Genomic DNA, 26,386 nt, shown 5'->3' with positions numbered 1-26,386 from the left:
CCAGAAGAGGAATACTTTGTGACATGAGAGAATTATATGACATTTCAATTTCAGTGTCCATAAATAAAGTTTTATTAGACCCGCCTCACTCATTTGTTTACACATTGTCTGTGGCTGCTCCCGTACCACAATGGCAGGATTGGGGAGCTGCATCAGAGACTGACGGCCTGCAAACCCCAAACTATTTACTCTCTGGTACTGTAAAGAAAAGTGAACCAACCCTGCTACCATTTCTTTTTCTTTTTCTTTTTGGCCATGTTGCAGGGCTTGTGGGATCTTAGTTCCCCGACCAGGGCCCCTGGCAGTGACAGCACCGAGTCCTAACCGCTGGACTGCCAGGGAAGTCCCCAACATTTGTTTTTCTTACTCACAGTTCTCTGGGTTGGCTGGGATTATCTCCAGGCTGCAGGATGGGTTCAGGTGGGGTCCATCTGCATCGTTCTGGGATGCAACAGTCTCCCAGGGCATATTCTTCTCAGGGTAGATGGAGGACACGTAGGCAGGACAGACGGCACCTCTGAAGCCCTCGGCTGGACCAGGCTTCCACATCCCACGTACTCTGCCCACTCTAGCGGGAGGGGCTGCAAAGTCACGTGCCAAAAGGGCGACAATTTCTAATTCTGATACTGGGAGTGAGTAAAGAATTAGAAGCAAAGATCTTCTCGACTACAGTTGGGGATCCAGGATTTGAACTCAGGGCTGTCTGACTCAAGAGCCTGTGTGCTCATCCCTCTGCTACACTGACCTCTGTCTCTGGCAAACCATCATAGCTGCAATAAAGAAAAAAGAATAGAAAAACCATGGAGAAAAGTGTGCAGAAAGATGTTGTTACCGAGTCCAAACTTGTGCTGCTCACTACACACCGGCCAATAACTTGAGAGACAAATTGTTGGGGTAAAGGAGTAGCAACTTTATCCAGAAAGCCAGCAGACCGTGGACTCGTGTCCCAAAGAACCATCTTGCCTGAGTTAGAGTTCAGGCTTCTTTTATACTAAAAGAGGAGGGAGTAAAGTCAAACGTTTCCTGGTTCCGGTCAGCCTCTGGAGGGGATGTGTTCATTTCTTCCTTCTTGCAGTCATTCACAGGTGGGCTTGGTCAGCATGTTTCTTGTGAGCTAAACAGAGGTATTTTAGCTTAATGCTCATTACCTGGGAGGCAAGGTTCCCAGAGGTGGGCCATTATGTATAATTTAAGCTTATAGGCAACATCCCTTTAGTGATGAACTTGTAATAGAATACAAAGTTTCTTCCCTATTACAATGTTTCCATCATTCTCTATCCACAAGGGCTCTTCCTGAGCGCCGCTGGGTACCATCTAGCACATCACCATGTCGAGTAACCAGAAGAGACAGCCACGGTAAACAAAGTCAAAATGGCTCCTGCAGACCCTTGGAAAACCTCAGCAAGTGCTCGCAAGAGCAGTATATCCTTCAGGAATGCCACTGTTGACAACAGAACACGTAATGACAGGAAGTGGAAAAATTCTGAAGACCGTCATTTCAATTACCCAGCAGGCATTCGTGGAGCAAGCTTCTCTCAGAGTGAGAATATAAATAAGTCATGTGTGTCTGGAAGCCCTTCCAGATGAGAAGAAGGAGATGGGTGAATAAAACTTTCCGATTATCCCTCTGCCAGTTTTTTCACGAACGCGGGAAAGAGCAGACCCACTGCAGCGCCTCCTGGTTGTGAAATGCGAAGCCTCGCAGGAGTTGGGATCCATTAAGTATTTGTTGTGCTGAGTGACAAGGCTGGAAGCAGCATGGGAGAGGATGATGAATAAATGCCCCGGCATCACAGCAACTCAGTGAGCCTCCTGCGGCCCGAAGTTGATTCTCCGTGTCATAATGGAATCAGACGCTTGCCAAGAAATCGACAGGAGGGAGAAAGAATTTATGACACATGTACAGGCTACTCGTCCTGTGACTGCAGAAGAAACATAGCGAATAATATGGTGACACCAACGTGCTGTAAAACATGGTGAGATGGGGTGGATTTTCTTTTCAAGCTCCACTGAGAATCAAAGAAGCTGAGAAACAGTAGATGTAGAGAATCTTTGAATAACCACATGTCAGAAATATGGTACTTGATGAGATGTCTTCTCGGTTCAAAACCCTACGCATATTATCCTTCTGAGTTGTGTTCCAGACAAAATCAAATATTTCTGGGCAAGTGTCTCTACTTACCTATGTAGAGGAATAAAAACTACTATTTATTGAGAACATACTTGTACCAGACACAAACTGTCTTAAAGACAGGATTCAACCTTACCTCCGAGGTGGGCATAACTATGACCCCAGTATACACGGAGAGACTGAGACTGAAACAGCAATGTCCAGTGACTTGCCTGAGGCAGCCTAGCTCATAAGTAATAGAGCTGAAGCTAAAAATTGGATTTGTTTGAGTCCAGACCAGTGTTTTTCATTCATTACATGCCCTCCCCAAAGAGTAGGTTAAAACACCTTACCCCCAAGTGGACATAATTTAGGCTATTTATGTAGCTGCAAAAAAATTTTTTTTGCAAGATTAAAAAGTCTTCCACCCAGTTATGGGCTCCCTGCAGCCCTGACTCACCTACATATCAAACCCTCGAGGAGATCAGAACCAGCTCAAATCCATCCCCAATTTGTTGTGCTCCTTGTGTCATTGTGATGAACTCACTAGATGGAAGTGAACCCACTGGGTTCTCACCACTAGCTACTTCCCACTCTTTTTTCCAACATTTTGTTACGAATGTTCTGAAATATACAGCAAAGTTGAGAAAATTAAACAGTGAACACATATATCTATCACCTAGTTTTACCACTAACATTTTATTACTCTTGCTTTATCTGTCCATCCCCACATCCATCTATCCATGCACCTTATTTTTGATGCATTTCAAAGTAAATTGCTGTCATCTGTACACTTCCCCTAAATAACTCAGCACACGTATCATTAGCTAGAGCTATTTATTTATAGTTTTTACTTTTGAGGTAAAATTTACACACAATGAAATGCCCAGATCTGAAGCGCATATTCGCTGTGTTTTGACAAATTCATACACTGTAACCCAAACCTCTATCACTATATAGAGCATTACTACTATCCCCCCAGAGGGTTCCCTTCTGTCCCAATCAATCCCCACTCCCAACTCCCAGAGGCAAAGGAGATGTGATAATGTACAGGCGACCACTATCAGATCCACTGGTCTCACCAGATACTCCATCATGTGGAAGCATCTGGACTCAGAGAACAGTAGGATGGCCCATTAGAGGCTTATCAAAGGCACCTAAGAAGGAGTTAACATCCTGCGGCACAAGTGCGCTGTCCTCCAGGATGTGGTGGATGCACCAGATCGATGGCCATACATGGTGCTGTGTCCACAAATGCTAGAGGGCGCTGACCCCACACAGAGCCGTGAATGCACGAGCAAGAATCATTGGGGGCCATCTTGGAGCTGGCTATCACAGCTGGGAACAAACCCAAAGTACTGTAACTGAAAGTGGGGTCCGGCTGCTCACTGCTCAAAAGCCAATGAAGAGGCAAGCCCGGTGGAATGGAAAGTTTGCTTTACTTCAAAGGCCAGCAACTGGGATGGGGGAGGGCCAACTCCCCCCAACCGACAATCAGTGGGCAAGAGCTTTTATAGAAGGAGGGAGGGGGCTACATGTAGAAACAGCACAGTCAGCTCTGACAGGCATCTTGAAATTGTTCATCGGTGGTCTGACCAGCATCATCTTGACTGTTTTAACTACAGTTCATCTTCAGTTCCAGGGTCGGTTTTCTCCCATTTCCTTGAGGCCAATTCTCAGAATTGTGGCAGCTTGGCTGTCATGTCATGTAGCCATGTCATGGCTACAGCCTGGTCATCACGTAGTTAACTTCTTCCACCTGGTGGGGCTTTCAGTATCTATAAGACAGCTCAGAGGATATGGCTCAGAATATTATCTACAGTCCTTGAGGAGGAACTAAAGGTCCTTGAATTTGCTTAGTGACTAAACTATTATTATTTAGTCTTGCTGGACTGTTTTCCTTTGCCTCTGTATTTTCTCACTTCTCTGATTAAACTTATTCTTTGGCCAAAGCTTTTCCACAGACAAAAGGCAGGCTGAGGACATGGGAGGCAAGGACCCTAGGGTCCTGCTCCATTTCAGTACCAGGGAGTTAATGCCAAAAAGTCAACTTGGACCATGGGGGCAGGAGCCAATGGAAAAATGCTTCACCTCTGTCCTTCCAGGCAGGCAGTTCTGAGGTACATTTCATAAGGCTCCTGAGAAGGCGCTGGTGAAATCAAGCTCCAGTCGCCACTGGCAGCACCAAATTGACGATGCGTCTTACATTGATTTTCCCACCTCCCCTGTTCCACTCCCCATACCCCTCGCTCCTGCTCACTGGGATTACTTCTCAAATAAATAAACCTTTGTCTCTGGCTCTCTGGTTAGTGTGTGTGTGTGTGTGTGTGTGTGTGTGTGTGTGTTGAGGGGGGAGGGGAACTAAGGCTAAGATAGCTGTGCAGTATGTGTTGTTGCCTGTTTATTTATTTATTAAGGTATAATTATGTATAGTAAAACGCACAGCTTTTTTTGCGGTATGCGGACCTCTCACTTTTGTGGCCTCTCCCGTTGCGGGGCACAGGCTCCGGACGCGCAGGCTCAGCGGCCATGGCTCACGGGCCCAGCCGCTCCGCGGCACGTGGGATCTTCCCGGACCGGGGCACGAACCCGCGTCCCCCGCATCGGCAGGCGGACTCTCAACCACTGCGCCACCAGGAAAGCCCAAACGCCCAGCTTTTAAGTGTCCGGTTTGATGAGTTTTGACAAATACATATACACCCATGTAACTGACACCCCCCCCACTCACTATAGAGTCTTGCCAGCACCCTGGAAAATCCCCTTGTATAGTTTTTCAGTCCATCCCCAGCCCCAACCCCCAGAAGCAACCTCTATTCACCTATTTATTCCTGTAGATTTGTTTTGTCTGTTTTGAACTTTATATAAATAGACTAGATGGGCAGTATTTTCATTGTGGTGCTGGATGGAAGACGATGGAAAATTCTTTGTCACTCTCTGACAAGAGGTCGAGTCTATTTCCCTCTCTCTCGGATCCGGGCTGGCCCCGTGACTTGTTTTGACAATAGGATGCTGCAGAAGTGATACTGTGATCTCCAAGGTCATGACTTAAGGGGTCTGAAGCTTCTTTATTCTCCACTTGGATGCCTGCTCTGGGCAGAAGTGCTGGCAGCAGCCGGAGTAAGATGAGGGGCCACCAGGGGACTTCCCTTGTGGTCCAGTGGTTAAGACTCCGTGCTTCCAATGCAGGGGGTGAGGGTTCCATCCCTGGTCAGGGAACTGAGATCCCACATGCCGCATGACCAAAAAATAATAGATAAATAAATAAATAAATTTAAAAATTAATTTTAAAAAAAGGAAGGGGGCCACAGAAGTGCATAGGATGTGTGTCCACTAGGTCATCAGAACATGGGAGATGCAGCTAACATGGTACTTAAAGGGCGCCGGAAACCCCTAAAAATAAGAAAGGTGGAAAATATGGGCTGAGCAGGCAATTCAAGAAGCTAGAAAAAAAAAGACAGCAGAGTAACGCTGAAGAAAGTGAGATAAAAGACATAACGAAGGTGAAAGCAAAAATTCATGAGCTGTCAATAGAAAACAAAGAGACGGCATCAATAAAACAAGTTTTTTCTTTGAAAAAGTTCTGAAAAAAGAAAAAGTCTAGCCGAGAAAAAAATCAAGAAAAAAGGTAAAAAGACAAACACTATCAGGAATGGAAAAGGGGATCCAACTCCAGATGTAGGAGAGATTTAAAAATTATATATAAATACTATGAACAACTTCATGTGCATACATTTGAGTATAGCTGGGCAGACAGGCAGGTCAGACAGCACAAGGTGATGGAGACGGCGGGACGGCGTGTAGGGGCTGAGGAAGCAGGAAGGGAGGGGCACACCGCTCACGCTCAGGGGGGCTACATTATAATGTTCAAAAAGTTGAAAACATGACTTTCACATATAAAATGGACATATGTAAGTAACTGTTTCCAACTCATTAATTAATGAGGGAACCGATAAGATATTAAGACCAGTTGAAAGGAAAATTTGAAAATCAGCCATGTATAGAGGCAGTCAGAAACGCCAGAACGAATTTGCTAAGAGATGCAAAACGGGTCAATGGGGCAATAAAATGTAATGTTTGAGGTCATCTTCTCCAGATGACAGAAACCAATTGTATCTCTGCGGGACAAAATGCATTTGCATTGTTGTGGACAAGAATTATTTCCATTTTCTACAGCTCAACTTCTCCCCCATCGAGCTGTAACGTAGCCTTGTCAAGAGAAAGACAAGGGTCCAGGCTCGGCCAGAACAAGGCAACCCCTGGGGATGAGCTGCACCCGGCACGCCCAGTATCACTTTGCCCATTTTCAAGTCTTGGACAATTTCTCTAGACAAGGGACTGTCTCTGTCTCTTCACACCTGCAGGACAGACAGTGCCTCAATCCAGTGCATTAGAATGACCCGGGGAACTTCTAAACAGCTGGATCCCAGGCCACACCCCGGACCCTTAAATTCAGTATCTCTGTGGGTGGTGCCTGGTGATCTTTAAAGTCCCAGGTGATTCTGACATGCAACCATAGTTGAGAACCACCCCCCAGAGGACATCCAAGCAGGAGGTACGGGCTGCTGCTCTCCCACCACTCCCCGCCCCTCCCACCACTCCCCGCCCCTCCCACACCATCACAACCCTACCCTCCCACCGTCCACTCCCTGCCACCCACCCCTCCCATCCCTCCACTCCTATCCCTCCCACCCTCCACTCCCATCTCCTCCACACCCCCTCCCAGCCTCGCTACCCACCCCCCACCAGCCCACCCCTCTCTCCTCTCCCTTCCCCAAGCCTGGCTTCCCTTGAGCCTGGGGGGTGGGGGCAGTCATCCCTACCACCGGGCAGAAGGGGCCGGGTGGGTGCTGCCCGGGACAACTCCCCTTCCAAAGCCCCCTCCCCCGGGGGTTAGTCCCAGGAGACGACCTCTTTTGAAAGTGTTTTGCTCCCAGACACAGAAGGAACCGCAGCTTGAGAGCAGCAAATGAGAAGAAATCTATCATCCTCAGGAAATTGGTTCTGGCCGCCCCGCAGAGTGACAGTAATCACAGAGGCCCTTCAAGTGCCCGGCGAAATGCATAGGTTGGATAGTAACGCACCAGCTGTCCTCGGGACGCTTGTAACCACGAGGTGGGTGGGCCGTGGAGCAAGGGCTTAAATCAGGGGACATGGGGGGAGGCTCAGTCCCCAGAGGCTCCTTTCACAAAAAAGCCGTATGGAGCCAGTCTGCTTTCAGCCTCCAGATACGTTTTCAGCCGGGTGAGAGCCCAGTGCTAAGCTCCCCAGGCTCGCATGCATCCCAACCTGGAGAGCATCCGGGGAGATGGTCTGGGAGGGCAGGCTGGCCTTGAATGGAACTGACCAGATGTCCTGGCAGCAAAAACCCTGAGCAAGCTGACCAGCCAGAAGGCTGAAGGGGGAGCAATTTGTCCAGTGACCTCAGGCAAGCCTGAGCCTCTAAAAATTAAGCACAATAATACCTAGTTCCTGAGGTTGCTCTGAAGATTAAATGACACCACGGACAGAAAAGCCAGCCTCCGCAGTGTAATCTCACTCCCTCCCTGTACATCCCCAAGAATCAGGGAATGGGCTTGGCTATCCTACAGGCCCTAGAGGTGCACCTTCCATGCTGGCAGCCACACGTGACCACTGAGCACTTGGAGCGGGGCTGGTGCAAACCCAGATGAGCTGTGAGTGTAAAATACACACTGGATTTTGAAGACGCAGTTTAAAAAAACAAGTACTCGGGCTTCCCTGGTGGTGCAGTGGTTGACAGTCCGCCTGCCGATTCAGGGGACACGGGTTCGTGCCCCGGTCCGGGAAGATCCCACATGCTGCGGAGCGGCTGGGCCCGTGAGCCATGGCCGCTGAGCCTGCACGTCCGGAGTCTGTGCTCCGCTGCGGGAGAGGCCACAACAGTGAGAGGCCCGCGTACCGCAAGAAAAACCCCAAAAAAACCCAAGTACTCTCACTAATAATTTTTATATTGTATACTGAAACAATAGTTTTGTTATATTAAGTATATTATTACAATCAATTTCACCTGTTTCTTTTTACTTATTTTAATGTGGCTACCGAAAATCTAAAATTACTGGTGTGGCTCACATTATATCCATATTGGACTGGGCTGCCTCACATGGAATCAAAAGGAGTCCATCCCACGCTACAACTACTGAAACCCACGCGCCTAGAGCCCATGCTCTGCAGCAAGAGAAGCCACCGCAATGAGAAGCCCGCGCACTGCAACGAAGAGTAGCCCCCGCGCGCCGCAAAGAGAAAGCCAGTGCACAGCAACAAAGACCCAACACAGCCAACGATAAGTAAATAAATAAATGAATAGAGTCCATCCCAGAAGCTACAGGCGGCCTCCTGCAGGGTGAAGGGAGGTCACATGAGCCCCTGATGATGAGGGCTTTTCTCAACCGTGAAAAGCAATAGCTAGCTTACCAAGTCACTCTGTCAACCTCCCTAGGAGAGCTGGTACTTCTAGTGCCTTCAACATGCTTTACTTGTTAATCCTCACTTAAATCTCATTAGAAAGAGCTGGGCCTGGGATGTGAACTGTGCAGCACATGTGCACTTGCATGCAGTGTCACACTGCCTCTCCCAAGTGGCTCTGAGGCAACCTCCTCCAAGGTTGCCACCAACACCGGGGCAGAGGGCGCTCCTAGGCATGGCTTTGCCAACCCTCCTGCAGGTCTAAAGACAGACCCTCTCCGCTCAGAGAGGGGAGGTCAGGAGCTCCCAGGAAGAGTGTTTGGTGGGCTGACGGGGACCTCTTGGTAAATGTCATTTGTTTTTAAACTTTTTTTAATTTTTATTTATTTTTTGAAAAAATTTTTTGGCTGCGTGGGGTCTTAGTTGAGGCATGCGGGATCTATCGCTGCGTCGCGAGGACCTCTCTCTAGTTGTGGCACGCGGGCTCCAGAGCGCGTGGGCTCAGTAGTTGCGGTGCACAGGCTTAGTTGCCCCGCGGCATGAGGGATCTTAGTTCCCCCATTAGGGATCGAACCCGCGTCCCCTACACTGGAAGGTGGATTTTCTACCACTGGACCACCAGGGAAGTCCCTAAATTTCATTTGTTGATCTAAAATATAAGCTGAGGCTGGTTAAGCAGCTACACACCTCAGTACATCCTGAGATGTGTGTCCGTGATGGGGGAGCCTTATTCAAACCCAGGCAGGAGCATTTTATGTGGTGCAGATGGATGTTCTGTCTACCCCTTCAAAGCCTTTTCTCTCAGGGCCCCCAGCCTTATGAAGAGCGCTCTGTTGTTCAGTGGTTAAAAGCAAGGGCTTAGAGATAGGGGCTTCAAGCTCCAGCTCTGCCACTCACTGGCTTTGTGGTCTCAGCGAAGTTACTTAACCTCTCTGAGCACGTCTCCATCTGTAAAACTATTAATGGCAGGAGCCTCCTGGGTTCTATGAGGATTCGATGAGGTCAAGTGGTCAGAGTCCCCAGCCGTGGTAACCACATAAGACAAGGTAGCTTCCATTACCAGAGGGTGCGGGTGATAACGGGGCTTTGGCCCACACACTTGCAGGAGGCTCCTGCACAGGTGCTCCTGAGGGCCGTGCCGTCTGCCTGCACAGCTGGAGACACAGCTGCAACCTGGGCCCAACACCACCAAGAGCTATCAGGGCCACGGTGGGACTCGTGTCCTGGCCCTGGCTCCTCGGTGGGTCCTGCCGGCTGCCACAGCTGCAGGGCCCCAGGCCGGCTCTTCAAAGCCCACCTTGCACAGTGGGCCAGCTGGCACTGCAAACTCTAATCCAACACACCTGGTCTCCTCTGCCTCCCCGCTGAGCATCCCCAAGGCCACCTTTCTCTCCGCACGCGCAAGCAATTCCTCAGGCGCCGCAGGCCACACGCTGCTCCGCCTTTGCTTGAGGAGAGCTTGGGGCTGGCCCCGGGGACTGATAGGCCTGTTCTCCAGAATGGGTGCCCACGCGCAGAGACTCGACATCCTGGCCCTCACCCTGCACATCGATGTTATGCTGGCGGTACCCTCCCTGTCCCACGGCCACTGGCTCACACAGGACTACGTGCTGGCTTTTGCCTTGCAGTTAGGGTTGCCAGGTAAAATAGGGAATACCTGATTAAATCTGAATTTCAGATAAACAACACAGAATTTTTTATAAGTATATCCCATGCACTATTCAGGACATACTTAAACTCAAAAAAAAATTCCTTGTTTATCTGAAATTCAAACCGAACTTGGGCGACCTTCTTTGTTTTGATTTGCTAAATCCGGCAGCCCTGCTTGGACTACTCTGGAGCGGGGCTTGGGGTTTGAGTGTGCAGAGTAGAGAGCGTCCACTCAGGGTTCAGGTTCTGGCTCTGCCACCTGCCAGCTCTGTTTCCCTGACCTCGAGGCCTCAGTTTCTCATCTGCAAAATGGAGATGACAGTCATGGTCCCTGCTTCGTATGACTGTCGCGGGGAGGAGATGAGACAGTGCACAGGAAACCTGCCACGTCGGAAGTGCTCCCCTGCGGTGTCGCGGATGAGAGAGGGAACGCAGCAGCGGGCTGGGGTCCAGCTCTCACAGCCAGGGTAGGACGCTCTCCTCCCCCAAAAGGGGGTGTGCTGGGAGTGTCAGGCACAAAGGTGCACATTTCCCAGGACACTGTGGCATTCAAACTCCAGGACTGCCCGGACCCCTAGGGGAAGTGTCCTGCCTGGTGGGTACGGAAGGCAGCCCTTGTCTGCTGGACCCTGGGCTTGCTTGTGCCCCTTGACCCCTGAGTGAGGAAAGCCAGAGCCAATCAGAGGGGTGACAGGGCTTTGCCAGGTTCTCCTGGGCCTCTCTGAGCCACTGGACTGAAAGAGCGTAAAGAGATTTGGTTAAGATGAGCGGAAATCACCCAGCTAAACACCAGGCCGCACGCCAAGCATTCCCAGGCTTGTTTCCCCCTCTGGGTCATAATTTCTGCAAAAGCCGTGCCACTGCATGATGACGTTGTTTGTCAAATCAAAGCAAAGGGTCCCGACATTCAGTTAATCACTGCCAGTCTGCAAGGTTCCTGTTACAGGTATAGATGTGCTCGGCCTTCAGAGGGGACACTTTGAAAAGAATGACACAGAGAAGCAGGTCCGCTGCTTCAGCAAACATCATTTCCTGAGTGCCAGCTGCTGCCTGGCCCTTCCAACCCCCAGCAAGCTCTCCAAATGCTCTGCAAGGCATTGAGCAGAGACCTCTCCCAGTTGCCACGCCCCCAACAGGAACAGCCAGGTAAAAGGCTGTGCTTTCCAAATGCCCTTGGAGCTAAGTGTGACACATCTAGGTGCCCACAGGACTGTTCCCTCTGGAGGCTCCAGGGGAGAAGCCATTTCCTTGCCCTTTCCAGCTTCTAGAGGCCGCCACACTCCGTGGCACGTGGCCCCTTGACCCCCTTCAAATTCAGCATCACATCTCCTCTCTGTCTCTGACCCTCTGATAAGGACCCTTGTGATGACCCTGGGCCCACGCGGCTAGTCCATGATGGCCTCCATCCCAGATTTCTTAACTTCATCACATCTGCAAAGCCCCTTTTGCCTTGTAAGGTGACATATTCACAGGTTCTGGGGGTTGGGGTATGGACATCTTTGGGGGCCATTATTCAGTTGACCACAGTAACTGTCTTCTTCATCCCAAAGCCACTATACCCCTGTCCCTTTTGGCCTCGAAGGGTGACTGCAGAACTCTCTGGTCCTGGAATTCCCCAGGTGAGAGCCAGCACCAGGCTCTGTGCTCAAGTACACCCCACCTTCAGGGGACGCCTGTCAACCTCTCCCAGGACTCTCTCTCCACATCCTGGTGGCGGCACCAGGATGGGCTGGCAGGGTCTACAGCTTAGCAAGCACCCAGCTGGGGACGAGATGTTGGTTTCTGCTTCCAGCAGCCCACCCCCCCCCAACTCTGGGCGTTCACCTGGGGTACCACGCCCTCTCTCCTGTCAGTGGGAGGAAAGGGGCAAAGGCTCTCACTGCAAACCTGTCCTCCCCATAAGCCCGAGGAGGCTGGCAATGTCCTGTCTTGAGAAAGAGAGGCCAGATGCAGGGCAGCTGGACGTCATGAAAAGGCGCAGGACAGACAGCCCCAGGTGGCACAAGATGGGTCAGGTGAGTAGGACAGAGAATTGGCACTAAAGAGCCACAGAGAGGAAACTGTGAGCTGGGACCAGAGCTGGTCTCAAAGGACAGGTGGGCTCTGCTTAAGTGAGAACACGTGGGGTGTCTCAGGCTGGGCTGACCAGAATGGCCCGAGCAGGGCGTCTGCGTGTGGACAAAGGCGCTGACCCAGGAGGTCAGATTGACGAAGCCGGTGGCGCAGGCTCTGGAAGGCCTTGAATGCCGAGATAACTCTGGAAACCACATACGTTAACAACATGTGTATCATGCGTGTTTGCCCGAGCCTGGAGAATGGTGCACAAGGACCCACACAGGCCACAGGTTGTCTTGGCCTGAACTGGGGTGGGGCAGGGGACCGTCAGCTCCTTCCCATGCCTCTCTGCTGCTTAAGGAACACGTGATTTATGTGTTCCTACAGCTCACAGAGAGACTGTGTAGGCCTCTGAACAGAACTGCCAGGCAGGTGGCTGGTTTGTTTCTGACCCGGCCTGTGGTCAGCAGCGCCACCAAGGGCCGTGACGGAGTAAAATTTATGTTTTTGAGGCAGGACAAGAAAATGTAGGCATAACATACTCCCTGCCCAGGTTGGGCCCTCCCTAATGGGCAGTGTATACGTTAACCAGACCTCCTCAAAGGCAGGAATGTCTACTCAACCATAAAGATCAACTTTTCTTCCTTTCTTCAGACACCAGCAATGAATTCCTTAAGAACATTCCTTTCCTAACCCTGTCAGGGGTCATGGTGACCTGCTGCTTGCCTCCGACGTGCAGATCTGGACTATGTACCGTTGGTGAACTCTGTAAAACGTGTGTCATTTCATCTCAAAAATACATATAACTGTGCCTTCGACGTCTAAGAAATGAAGCACCCCTCAGAGATTTCTGAGAAACTGTCTCCTGGGTTGTAATCCTCAGGTTGGCTTGAATAAAATCCTGTTTCTCTTTTTAACCGCCTATTGGTTCATTTTTGTCGACAGTGGCCACCAGCGAGCACAGCCGGGGCCATGGAGCAGCTCCTCCGGTTTCCGCCCAGGACACCTCTCTCCCCCTCCCTCTGAGGCTCTGGTCTTCAGGGAAAGTCCTCACGGTCTCCAGGAAACTCGGACACCAAAGGCTGACGCTCCTCGCTGGGAGGACCCAGGCTTCTGCTCCAATCACATGAGCTGAAGCCTTGCCAAAGCCACTTGTATTTGTTCCCAAACCTGTGCGTGCCAGCTGACCTTGTTCAATAATACATGACTTAATAAAGGATGACGCAGACTGGTGAAATACTGTAAAACAAACAGAAGTGTTGCTCCTACTTGAGATAAAAACAAAACAAATCTAAGTTGTGTCGACAGAAATAACCAATTAACAATCTATAACAGGGATAGAAAAAAATTTTATTTGAGCCAAACAGGACTACAGCCTGGGAGACGGCCTCTTAGATAACTGAGCAACTGCTCAGAAGCAGGGTTTTCAGCATTGTTTTGTATCTTGTCAAAACAAAACATTAAATAAGTCAGGGATACAGTCCTTCAAGGTTTCCAAAAAAACAAAGAAACAAACCCCAAAACAAAAACATATCAGCAGGTACACAGTGAGTCAGTATAGCCTTGGCACCTGGGAAGGGAGTCTTATCATTGAAGGAGCACCAGCATTGGCCTCCCAGGAAGGGAGGCATTTCATCTTTCTTTCTTTATTTTTGGCTGCGTTGGGTCTTAGTTGCGGCACGGGGGATCTTTCGTTGCAGAGCACTGCAGAGCGCAGGCTCTCTGCTTGTGGCGCGTAGGCTTAGTTGCTCCGCAGCATGAGGGATCTCAGTTCCCCGACCAGGAATCGAACCTGCATCCCCTGCACTGGAGGGCAGATTCTTTACCACTGGACCACCTGGGAAGTCCCCACCTTAATTTTTCACATGGACGTTCTTTACTTCTGGCCAATGCACCTTTTTCTTTAATGACTAAAGCAGATATACAACGTATGTTTGACAGGCCACAAGCAGGCTATTGTAGTTAGCATAAAATTCATGTTAAATCATGTATAAGCCATAATGATTTCCCCATACCTCAATATTGAAAATTTCTTCCATTAGTTGAATACTGTGGAGTCTTATATAAAGCTAAAAATATTTGTTTAATTAGGTGTGAGCGGGACAACTCTACAAGATTGGGGGGGGTCATAAAAATCTAGACGAATTTGCTCAGATTACTTCGCAAGCATATTTAAGACCTCCCTAAAAGTGTTTAGACCATGCTCACCAAAAATAAAAGGCCTCAGCTTCCTATCAAAACATTAGCAAATGGATGTTATCTTCTTCCATTTTACATTAAAATAAAATGTATGTAACATGTCTGCTTTTTTTAATCCCCGCTTTACCTGACTTTTTGGATAAACCTAATTCCAATCAGATTCTGCTGGTTTAGAAGGTTAAGAATCTCTACTCTATAGTCCCCAGCTGGCTGGGTGACGTGGGGCAAGGGGCTGGAGGCCCTATTTGAACCCTAGGGGAGGCCTGGACGATAAAAGGATGCAAAGTGCAGAGTCCAGAATCAGCAAATCCAGGGACAGAAAACAGATCAGAGGTGCCCAGGGGCTGGGGGGAGGGGGCTTCCTCTCGGAGTGATGGAAATATTCTGGAAGTAGGCAAGAGCTGAAGGTTTCACAACATTGTAAATGTACTTTAAAAAAAACAAACAAACTGAACCGCACACTTGAAAATGGTTAAAATAGTAAATTTTATGTTCTGTGGGTTTTACAAGAAAGTCCTGCCTGCTGTCCTCAGCACCCTCTGTGCCTTTCGGCTTATTCCGAGCTGTGACTATATACGGCCTGGGTTTTATGGATCTGATCTGCTCTTCTGATTTGTCCTCTTGACACGCCCTTCTTTCCATGTTTGTTTGTAAAATGCACTGAAAATCCAGGGAAGAACGGAAATGACCATGATGATGTGCCAGCTAAGACGTCTGAGCGCTTTACACAATCTGCTAACCCAACCCTCACAAGTGCCATCTGGCAGGAATCATCGTAATTATGACCATCGTCCCCATTTTACTGAAACTGAGGGACAAACAGGGAAGTGGCCTGCCCGAGGTCACACTGCAGGCCAGCGGTGGAGCCTTTGGCTTCATCTGCCCGTCAGCGCTGTTCCGCCCGGGTCATCTGAGCTGACGAGCTGCCGTTCCCAGCACTGCCCGTGGTGGCCGTGCCTCCCCTGACACCTGCAGCCCTTTTAGATTATTGGTCCATAAAGACCCACCAGAGGCTGGCCTTGAAGTTGCAAAGCTACATCTCGGCCTTGGTGGGCACTAGCGGGCCACACACTCTCGGGAGATGAGCTGCACGAATGAGGTGAGTGTGAAGTCGGGAGGGTCACCAAGTATGTCAGGCAGGTACCTGGCTCTGGCACAACTAGGTCCAAAGTCCAAGATAACTCTTCTACACTGCATAAAAAAATGTATGTACTGTCTGTAACGCCCTGACCACAACACGAAGATAGCACGGAACACTCTGATGATGGCACTATGTGTAGAACCACCACCATCACAGCTCAAAACACAGGCTGGTTTTTCCTTTCTGCACCTTAACAGACGGCAAAACATTCAAAGACAGTGGGACTTGGGAGAATTCTCTGCTGTGAAGTATGGCCCCAGCTAGTGCCAGCAGAGCCCCCAACCTCTGTAACAAAGCCTCCTGACCCTGTGATATGTGCACACACTAGGTGTCGGGGGGGGGTAGATTTCAGATCTTGGAGGGTATTTTATTGCGTTAACTTTTAAATTCTCTGAATATTCAGCCTTGCTGAAGTCGAACAAGTCTGACTTGGTGAGGGGGGGGTTCTGCGCCCACCGAGAAGCCTGGGGTCGGGGTGCTCAGGGACTAACTTACTGGTCCAGGGCACTGGCAGCACTGAGGGTGTATGACTGTGAGTCACTCTTCAGTCGGGAACTGTGCTGCCCACTGTGCCCCCTCGGAGGCCGAGGTGACACACTCAGTGCGTGGTCACCGGGCACGGAACCCATAACGTGTATGAAAAGTCTCCTTGTCTGACTCCTTTTATTTGTATTCTCATACAAAACAGGGCATTAAACAGGTCAGCACTCAAAAACTATGTAGACAGGAGTTAAACCAAACAAACTTGGAAAGTGCTAAAACAAAACAATTACATTTCAGGCACACAGAACCAGGCAGAAACGAACTCAGCAGATTTTCACCCACCACACACACAATCTTCCAGTGAACTCACCTGCAAAAAAAGCACACTTCATCAGTTTTTATTTGACTTCAGCAAGTCTGAATATTCAGAGAATTTAAGACTGTTAACACAATAAAATGCCCTCCAAGATCTAAAATCTACCTTCCACCAAGAATACGATGCAGCCGGTGCCCCGCAGCGACCAATCAGCCCCCTCCTTCCGAACCTACGGGCTCCACCCCAGTGACTTCCTAACCCACCACTGCAGGCACACCTGGACATCCGCCCACCACCACGTGGGGCCCTCCTGGCCCATAGTGGGCACAACAAGCCGAGCTCTGACAAAGCCCCCCATAACTCAACACCAGCCCATCTATCCCTACCTATTCCTCTCTTTCTCTCGCTGCACAGTTCCCCAGTTTCCCCCCAACTTTTGAGTTCCCCACACCCTCTCAAGCACTTTCACACTTCCTCCCTTTGGTCACATGTTTCATTGGCTGGAAACGGCCTTTACTTCCTCACAGGGCCGCATTCTGCCGGGTTCCACTGGAAACGCTCCTTCCTGGGGTCCAGGGCACTTCCTGCCGTCTACCTCTCTGCATCCCAAACCCTGGAACACCAGGGACCACTTTTCTTGACAGCCCCTCCAAAGCGGAGATGTAACGCTTTGACCGCTGTAGGTACTTCGATGAGTTGAAGAATCACTTCTCCACCTGTGTGCTGACAACAAAACAGGCAAAGGTAGGAGAAGGAGGAATATGCTGCTTCATGAAGGAGCAGGCTGAACCACACCAAGAAAATAAAAACGAAAAGCAGTTCCACAAGCAGTTACTGTGTGAGATCCCCAAGAATGATCAACGTGTGGATCCTCCCCAAAGTGGAACCTGTCTCAGCCCTTCTTCAGGAAGTGAAAGGGCATCTGTGTGCCACGATCTGTCACTGCCCCCTCCAACAGGTTCCAGAGCTACGCGGTCCCACACAGCGGCCACTAGGCGCATGTGGCCATTTACATTTAAATTAAAATTCCACTCCAGGCTTGAGGCCTGCTCTACAGGATGACACAGATTAGAGACCAGCATCGCAGAAAGTTCTGCTAGGCTGTGCTGCTCTGCACACAGGGCTCTTCTGAAGTTCTAATTTTCAGTACATCATCTTCTTGTTTAAATCCCATACTAACCTCCCACTATTCTCAGGACAAAGCCCCAAATCCTAACATAAGCCACAGGCCCTGTGTCGTCTGGCCCTCCTCACCTTTCCAGCTTCGTTTCACACCGTTTTCCACTTTGCTTTCCAGGCTACAATGGCCTTTTTCCAGTTCCTCCACTAGCCATACTCGCTAGCCCACTGGACCTTTGCACATGCTGTCCCCTGGCCTTCCCACCAAACTCCTACTCATCCTTGAGTCCTTCAGAGTCCAGCTCAAGGGTCTCATCCTCAGGAAAGCTCTCCAGTCTCCATCAGATTCTTTGAGACACATATTCTCATTAGACTCTGCTTTCCTTCAGAGCACTCACCTCGGATTGAATGATATACCCTCTTTAGGGTGATCACTTAATTTTATCTCCCCAACTGGGCTGTAGCTTCTTGAGAACAAGGGCCGTAACATCTCTGTATCCCTAACACTTAGCATGGTGGGTGGCCAAAGAATCAAAAAATATTTATTGAATAAAACATCAACACTGTTTACAGCTTTTCTTCTTTCAGCGAAAATCCTGTTTGCAGTATCATACATGATCATCAAACTTCTGCTAGAATGTTCACACCTGTTACTGCAAATTCAAAACCCAGGAAAAACCTCTCCTGGGAATTTACTTTAGGTCAGGGTCGGGCTGCCTGGTACAAGGCTGCACCCACAACTGGGCAGGTTCAACAACACAGGAGCCTCTTCCCAGACCATCGGCCTCAGGACACTGCGTCTCCACGCTTGACATACCTGGATCCCCCAAACTGAGGTCACTCCGAATACGGTCACCGACAAGAAGGAGCAAAGAAAGGCTGCATGCCTTCATCCAATCGCCGGGGTCTGGAGAGCTCTTATTGCCTGAGAAATACCTGGGAAAAGAAAGTGATACCACGTACTCTAGGAGGATGAGTCTCACTGGATGTTTACACACCCGCAGAAACTCATGCTGGCCCCCCAGCCGGGGAATCCAAGGCTTTTCTGTGCGGTGCAGCGCCTCCTACAGTAGCCCCTCACCCCGATTTTGGTGCCTGCATTCTCTCTCCTCCGTCCAAGCCGCAGTTGCTATACGGGGGGCGGTCCCAGAAGTCCAGGCCCCCAAAGCTTCGTTCCCGGCCCGGGGAGGGAACCGGCGCCGCGGGCCAGCATCACCCTGCGGGCCGGGGGTCGGCCACCCGTCGGGGGCGAGGGCGCACATCCCCTCGGACACAGAAAGCACGTGCCGCCACTCTCTTCCTAATCCCGAGCCAAAGCCGCTCCGAATACGCACTTCCGGCCGTAAGTGACGACTTACCATAGAGACGGCACCTAGAAGGTCGCCCTTAGCTTTGAAACTGGGTCCTCCATGGCCGCCTTAAAGGGGCCGCAGCCGCGAGATGTTGATTAATGGGGACGAGCGCTCTAGCGAGAGGGGAGGGTCCTAGAGCAAGAGAATCAGAAGGCCATCCAGGTGCCCGGTGCTGAGCGTGAATTATCCCTTTACTCCTAATGCAACCTTAGGCAGCGGGTAGGTACAATGATCACTTCTGTTTTCCAGGTGAGAAGAGCAGTGCTGCAAAGAAGATGAGTTACTTTCCCAAGCTTGGCCAGCCAGGAAGCCAACGGCCCTCTGCTTTCTATGTTAGGAATCACAACCCGTCAGTTTTGGAATCTGCCTTTAGGCAGGGCGGTGCTCTGGTTAGCCACAGGCCCCCTCCAATCCCTATTGCTTTTCACCCACTGTTCTCCACATTTACAGCACCCGAGGTCCCAGGAGGGTGTTTGAATTTGTGACTTGGGGCCTCCAGCCTAAAAATCCCAACTCATTGGCACTCAAATCCTTCAGAATCTAGCCTGGTATGCTGCTGCTCTCTCCCTCCGTCAATTACGAGGAACTTCTCACCGTGCCCCCTGAACACCCAACCCTGCCAGCCTCATCTTCCCAGAAGTCTTGAAGGACAGGATTTGTTTTTGCACGTGTAGTTCCTCACAGAGCCGGGCACCTGGGCGCTGCTCACTCCAGGTGTTGAGTGACATGGGAGGAGGTGAAGCAATCTGTCAGACAGGCTGTTTTGCTACTTACCATGTGGCTTAACCTCATGGGCCTCTGTTTCTCTGTATGTGAGATAAAAAGGCTGGACCGGGTCCCAGCCTTCATTTATCAGTAAACCTCTTTTTTTAGATGCAATATTTTTTCAGAAATCCAGTGGTTAAGACAGATAAACTTTCTAAAACCCAACAACGAAAAGATAAGAAACCCTATTTAAAAATGGGCAAAGGACTCAAATAAACATATCTCCAAAGGAGACATACAAATGACTGATAATCACATGAAAAGATGCTCAACATCATTAATCATGGTACCACAGTGAGATACCACTCCTATCCACTAGGATGGCTAGAATCCAAAAATCTGAAAATAAGAACCATTGGGGAAGATGTAGAGAAACTGGAACCCTTGTACATTGCTGGTGGGAATGTAAAATGATGCCGCTGTGGAAAATAGTTTGGAAGTTCCTCAAAAAGTTAAACATAGAAATGTCATGTGACCCAAAATTCCACTCATAGGTATATACCCCAAAGAATTTAAAATAAAGAGTCAGACAGATTCTTGTGCACCCACGTTCATAGCAGCTTTATTCACAAAAGCTACAAGGTGGAAACAACCCGAGTGTCCATCAACAGATGCATGGGTAAACGAAATGTGGTCTATGCATACAGTGGAATATTATTCAGCTGTAGAAGGAGCAAAGTTTTGACATATGCTACCATGTGGATGAATCTTGAAAGCAGTGAAAGAAACCAGACAGGAAAGGTCTCGTATTGTATGATTCTATTCATATGAAATATCTAGCATAGGCGGCTCTTAGAGACGAAGTAGATTAGAGGTTACAGGGCTGGGGGAGTGGAGAATGAAGAGTTACTGCTTAATGGTCATGGAGTTTCTATTTGGGGCGATGAAAAAGCTTTGGAAGCAGATATAGTGGTGATGGTTGCACAACATTGAGAATGTACTTAACGCCACAGACTGTACATTTTTAAACGGTTGGGGGACTTCCCTGGTGGCGCAGGGGTTAAGAATCTGCCTGCCATTGCAGGGGACACGGATTCGAGTCCTGGTCCGGGAAGATCCCACATGCCGCGGAGCAACTAAGCCCGTGCGCCACAGCTACTGAGCCTGCGCTCTAGAGCCCACGAGCCACAACTACTGAGCCCGCGTGCAGCAACAAAGACCCAATGCAGCCAAAAATAAAATTAATTAATTTTAAAAAATGGTTGGGAATTCCCTGGCGGTCCAGTGGTTAGGATTCTGCACTTTCACTGCTGAGGGTGCGGGTTTGATCCCTGGTCGGGGAACTAAGATCCCGCAAGCCGCATGGCCAAAAACAAAAAAATTAAAATGGTAAGTTTTATGTCAGGTATATTTTACCATAATAAAATTTTGTCCTAATTAAAAATGATTAAAATAGCAACTTTTATGTTATTTATATTTTAGCACAATAAAAAAAGAGAAAGTGGATAGAAAGTCCTTCAATATACACGTTTTTAAAATAGATAAATAAATAAATTTATTTATTTTTGGCTGTGTTGGGTGGGTTTACGTTGCTGTGTGCGGGCTTTCTCTAGTTGCGGCTAGCGGGGGCTACTGTTCTTTGCGGTGTGCAGGCTTCTCATTGCAGTGGCTTCTCTTGTTGCGGAACACAGGCTCTAGGTGCGCGGGCTTCAGGAGTTGTGGCACGCGGGCTCTAGAGCGCAGGCTCAGTAGTTGTGGCGCACGGGCTTAGTTGCTCTGCGGCATGTGGGATCTTCCCATACCAGGGATTGAACCCATGTCCCTTGCATTGGCAGGCGGATTCATAGCTACTGCGCCACCAGGGAAGCCCCAAGATATACTTTTAAGCGAAGAGAAAAGCAAGGCGGAGAAAAATATGTTTGCCGTGCTACCATTTACTTTAGAAATAATAAAAAAGAATATTTATGTGTGGGGGAAAAATAGATAAGGTAGGAGTTGCTCAGGTGGAAACAGGACAGCCCCCGAGGCCTCGAGCCAGCCTGGTCCCAGAGGTCTCCTGTAAGTTCTGTGGACCCCTCAGCCCACAGAGCAGAGGGTGCCAACCATGGGACACTCCCAGGGCTCTTCCCAGCTCTCAGGTCCTTGATCTCGGAGTGAAATGGCCTGAAAGGGAGTCCTTGATTGAGTCACACACACACCCCAGCCTTGGGGGAAGCAGAGGCTTAAGGGAAAGATTGGCATGAAACCCAATGCTAGAAACGCTACAGGGGAAGACAGTTCCCAGGAGCTACTAGTGACATGCAACTGTCCAGATCATTCTACACTATTCCCAGTGAGAAAGGACTTAGGGTCTCCAGTTGAACATTCTCTAGAGCACTGGACATTAAACAAACATGTCTTTGCATCCTGTTTCCATCTGCTGAAATGCTGCCCGGGTGTGGGTTCTTAACATTGAACCTCCAGCCCTGGTCTGTGACCGCACCTCAAGACAACAGTTTTCGTTTGTCCTCCTACATGATGAGTGTGCTGGCACCTGAGTGAGTGATGGAGGGAAACTTCGAACCCACAGGAGGAGACTTGTGAGAACATGTGTGGAGGATGTCACCCCTGCGTGTGGCTCCTGGAATATTCCCCAGCTGTCTCCTGCTCAGTCCATTCCAGCCCCTTCATGGAGTCGGCCCAGCTGCTCGAGGCACGGGGACGGCATGCTTGTTTTCCCCAAGAATACGTGTGTGTGTGTGTGTGTGTGTGTGTGTGTGTGTGTTATAGGAGGCTGTGTACTGTGAATGGGCCTAAGCATTTATGATGTTTCTTCCTCTGCATTACGTAAGAGTGTTAAAGCCGGCAGGAGTCCAGTCTTTCAAAAAGATGCTAAACTTTAGTAGCAATGGATAATTAAACTGTGGTCTCTAAGAAGTAATTTTTTATGTGAAAAATGGCTGTGGGACACAAAAGGCCTATAACAGAAAAGTTAATAAAAACTGAGCTGAAGAATAGTTCTATCAAGTCAAGATTTTGAGCTTCTCTCTCCGTCCACTAGAGGGCGGAATCCTACACCAGACTGTTCTCTTTTGTAACTTGGCACAAAGTTTTTTGGATTTTGTTTTTTGGGTTTTTTTGTTTTGTTTTTGTTTTTGTAATTTAGCCAAGACCTTATTCACTGGAAAGTTATACAGAAGGTTAACCTGCAGGGTTGGGCTCTTTCTTAGGAATCTGCCGGGGAGTCCCAGCTGCACACAGCTCCTGGGAAGTATTTATCATGTCATGGGCCAGCTGAACCAAGCTTGATCATAGGACAGTTGGCACAAATAAATTAATTAATTAAAATAAATATAATAAAATAGGACTCCTGTTTTCTTTCAACAACAAATTCCTAGTTAACAAAACCAAGACGTGGGTTTTTAATAACTGACTTCCACCAGCAGCTATGTAAGCCGTATTCCACCTGTGTGGGCTGTCCCCGCTGAGTCAAACTTCCAACATTTGTGCCCACTTGCAAACTTTACTTGGTTGTCATCTTCTGTCACGATGACTTACCGTAATGATCTATGGGCAAAGCTCCTGTAGATCCCCTTCACTAATGTGCCATCTCTGTTCCAAATTACTTGAAAGTTAATTACCCCTTTGAAAGTTAATGGGGGAGAGAAAAAGAAGATATTAAGAAGTCAAAATGAAATAAAGGCCTCACTTCCTCTGGTCATGTTAGATCTGTGTAAACATTGCTTGGTGTTTGTTTTCAGTTTTTTTCCTAAAGTGATCATTAATGCACTAGTTTTAAAAGTTCATAGGATGAGGGAATTCTTTGGTGGTCCAGTGGTTAGGACTTGGTGCTTTCACTGCCGTGGCCCGGGTTCAATTCCTGGCTGGGGAACTAAGATCCCTAAATGTTCATAGGATGAAAAGGCTGACACTAAACAGCCATTCCCCACTTCCCACAGCCCTCCGCGCTCAGCTTAGCTCCTTCCTAGTTCACTCATCTCCCTGTTTCTGAATAACCTGTATGTGCTGCTCTTTGACTCACCCTCTTCATCCTGGCCTGTTGCCTTCCTTCCTGGTGGATTCAGGCTGAGCTCTCAGCACCTGCCCTCTGCTTCCCTTTGTCCATCCTCCCAATGCAAGCATCCTATATCATTTCTGTTTTCACCGTTCAGAGGTTACACTATCGTGCATGTGCAAAATCACTCTTTGCCTTTTTATTTTCCCCCATAGTTGTCTAGCCGTTTCTCTGGCTGAGTTTTCTTTGAACCTCTTGCTGATTCTTCCTGCATTTACGGTAGCCTCTTAGCATAACTTGACACGAGCGAGGTCAACCACATTAAGTAATCTATCCATTCTAATTTCTTTTTAGATGAGTGAAAGAAGACAATTTAGTTATGAGTATGTGTGAAACAATTTAGTTATGAGTATGTGTGAAAGTTTTATCACAATCTCGTAGGCAAGGGGAGAGGCCCCTATAGGCCAAACCAAAAGTTCATTTTTTTGGATGCAACTAGAGATTATTCATACTAAGTGAAGTAAGTCAGAAAGAGAAAGACAAATACCGTATGATATCACTTATATGTGGAATCTAAAATATGATACAAACGAACCTATCTATGAAGCAGAAACAGAATCACGGACATAAACAGACTGGTTCCCCGAGGGGAAGGGGGTTGGGGGAGGGATGGAGTGGGAGGTTGGGATTAGCAGATGTAAACTTCTGTAGATAGAATGGATAAACAACAAGGTCCTACTGTATAGCACAGAGAACTATATTCAATATCCTATGATAAACCATGATGGAAAAGAATATTAAAAAACAGAATGTATATATAACTGAATCACTTTGCTGTACAGCAGTAATTAACACAACATTGTAAATCAACTATACTTCAATTTAAAAGAAACGAAGTTCGGGCTTCCCTGGTGGCGCAGTGGTTGAGGGTCCGCCTGCCGATGCAGGGGACAAGGGTTCCTGCCCCGGTCCGGGAAGATCCCACATGCCACGGAGCGGCTGGGCGGAGCGGCTGGGCCCATGAGCCATGGCCGCTGAGCCTGCGCGTCCGGAGCCTGTGCTCCGCAACGGGAGAGGCCACAACAGTGAGACGCCCGCGTACCGCAAAAAAAAAAAAAAAAAAAAAAAAGAAGTTCATTTTTAGGTACGTATATTTTATAAGAAAGTATCATTGCCAGGCTAAATACAGTAAGAATCACTGGCTAATGGTCCTGACAATCAGCTGGGTGGGTAGGTAACTGGTTTCCCAGATAACTCCTTATGAACTTTATCAGGGATGCCAATCTCTTCCCCAAAGGAAGATATGAATTACATCAGGCTAATAAGAAAGAGGGACTATAGTCCCTCTTTTTGTCCTGGGCATCATACCTGTTTTGGTTAAATACCTGACTTGGTCAAGAAGGGCCATCTAGTGGTGTTTTTGTTCTAGGAACAAAAATGAAAGTGTCCTAGTTCAGTGCTACCGAAACAATGTGCACAAATCCCCTGCAGGTTTATCGGATGCAGAGTCTGGAGCTGCAGGTAGGTCTGGGGCGGGCCTGGGACTCTGCCTTTCTCACTAGCTCCCAGATGCTGCCAGTCTGGGGACCACACTTTGAGGAGTGAGGGAGGGTGTTGTTAGTCGCTTTGTACTTTTTTCACAGATGGATGGTGGATTTAACTGTATTGTATGATACATGCACAGTTGTGATTACTGGCAGTACTTATACACATTGATGTTATTCCTTTGAGCCAGCGTTCTGTATTGGGGAAGAATTTCCCAGCACAGTCTGTAGTGTTAGCAATTTCTTATAGTCTATGCCCCTGGGCCTCTTAGAGGATGTAAACTGGGTTCTATGAGGCCTCTTACTTATGCGGGTGCAGCAAGAGGCAATGGTAAACACCCAAAGTCTTCCTTGCTGTTTGCTTAAAAAATCTGGAGTCACATGTTGGGGAAATATAATTCAAAACAAAATCTCCCACCTTTCTGAGGAGCTGGGACTTTTCATCCTCAGGGCAGAGGCTGTGGAGGAAGAAGAAATTTTCCTCTGCCATTCTAGATTCTTCTGGCTGGTCCAAGAATGAAAGTGACAGGAGAAAAATCACACAAAAGATTAGTAACATGTATACATGGGAAAGACCCAGGAAGACTGAGTAACTCACCAAAATCGCCCAAACCGTCACCTTAAATACCATCTTCAGCTAGAGACAAAAGAGGATGTTGGGGGTAAGGGTTTGGGACTTCAAAGGGGAGGAAGGCAATTCACCTGCAGATGGGAAAGCAAATGTTTGGTGGACAAACGTTTGCAGGGCCGCAGACACAATGTGACACAGCATGGACTCTGACCTTCAGGCCCTGACGAATTTCCCCACATTCTTCGCAGATACCTCTGGTGATACCTCAGGCCCTTTATCTAAATTCTTTCGGGCAGTTAAGGGGAAGGAAATAAAAACTTTGAGGCTTCTGTTTCTTAAAAGTAATCAGCCTAAATTAATCCTCATGCCAAAGAGAAAACTTTTGGGGGGGGGCAAATTCTGCTCCTCTACAAGGTCAGAGGCTGAATTGATTACAGAGAAAGGGCTGAGAAGGAGGGTCCAGGGGTTCAGAGAACACAGAGGGAGCCGGGGGCCTGGAGTGTGTGGTGAGAGCTGGGGTGTGTGGGGGAGTGGGTGTAGGGAACAGCTACGGTGCTGAGACCGATGTCAGGAAAGAGAAGCTAAAAAGCGTTCTTTAGGGTAACTTTGAGGCACCCACTCAGTGCAGGGTTGTCAGAGTTAGCACGTAAAAATTCAGGACACACAGTGAAATTTCAGACAAACAATGATTTTTTTTTTTTTTAGTATAAGTAAGTCCTAAATATTA

The 26,386-nt window shown here is 48.6% G+C and overlaps 1 long non-coding RNA gene and 1 other non-coding gene across 2 annotated transcripts; both read right to left on the bottom strand.

Annotated features, from left to right (window-relative positions):
* Nucleotides 1-13,548: 13,548 nt before the first annotated feature.
* On the bottom strand, nt 13,549-18,814 carry LOC114889694. Its single transcript, XR_003792077.1, has 3 exons — nt 18,575-18,814; nt 18,311-18,429; nt 13,549-17,097 (listed from the first exon to the last, which is right to left on the bottom strand). It is a non-coding gene; the product is annotated as an uncharacterized LOC114889694 (long non-coding RNA).
* On the bottom strand, nt 18,088-18,274 carry LOC114889821. The gene has a single exon (XR_003792123.1).
* Nucleotides 18,815-26,386: the final 7,572 nt, after the last annotated feature.

The sequence above is a fragment of the Monodon monoceros genome, unplaced genomic scaffold, assembly GCF_005190385.1.
Source record: "Monodon monoceros isolate NGI ecotype Baffin Bay Population unplaced genomic scaffold, NGI_Narwhal_1 Super_Scaffold_9, whole genome shotgun sequence".
Lineage (NCBI taxonomy): Eukaryota > Metazoa > Chordata > Mammalia > Artiodactyla > Monodontidae > Monodon > Monodon monoceros.
This window is presented reverse-complemented; position numbering and strand designations above follow the sequence as displayed.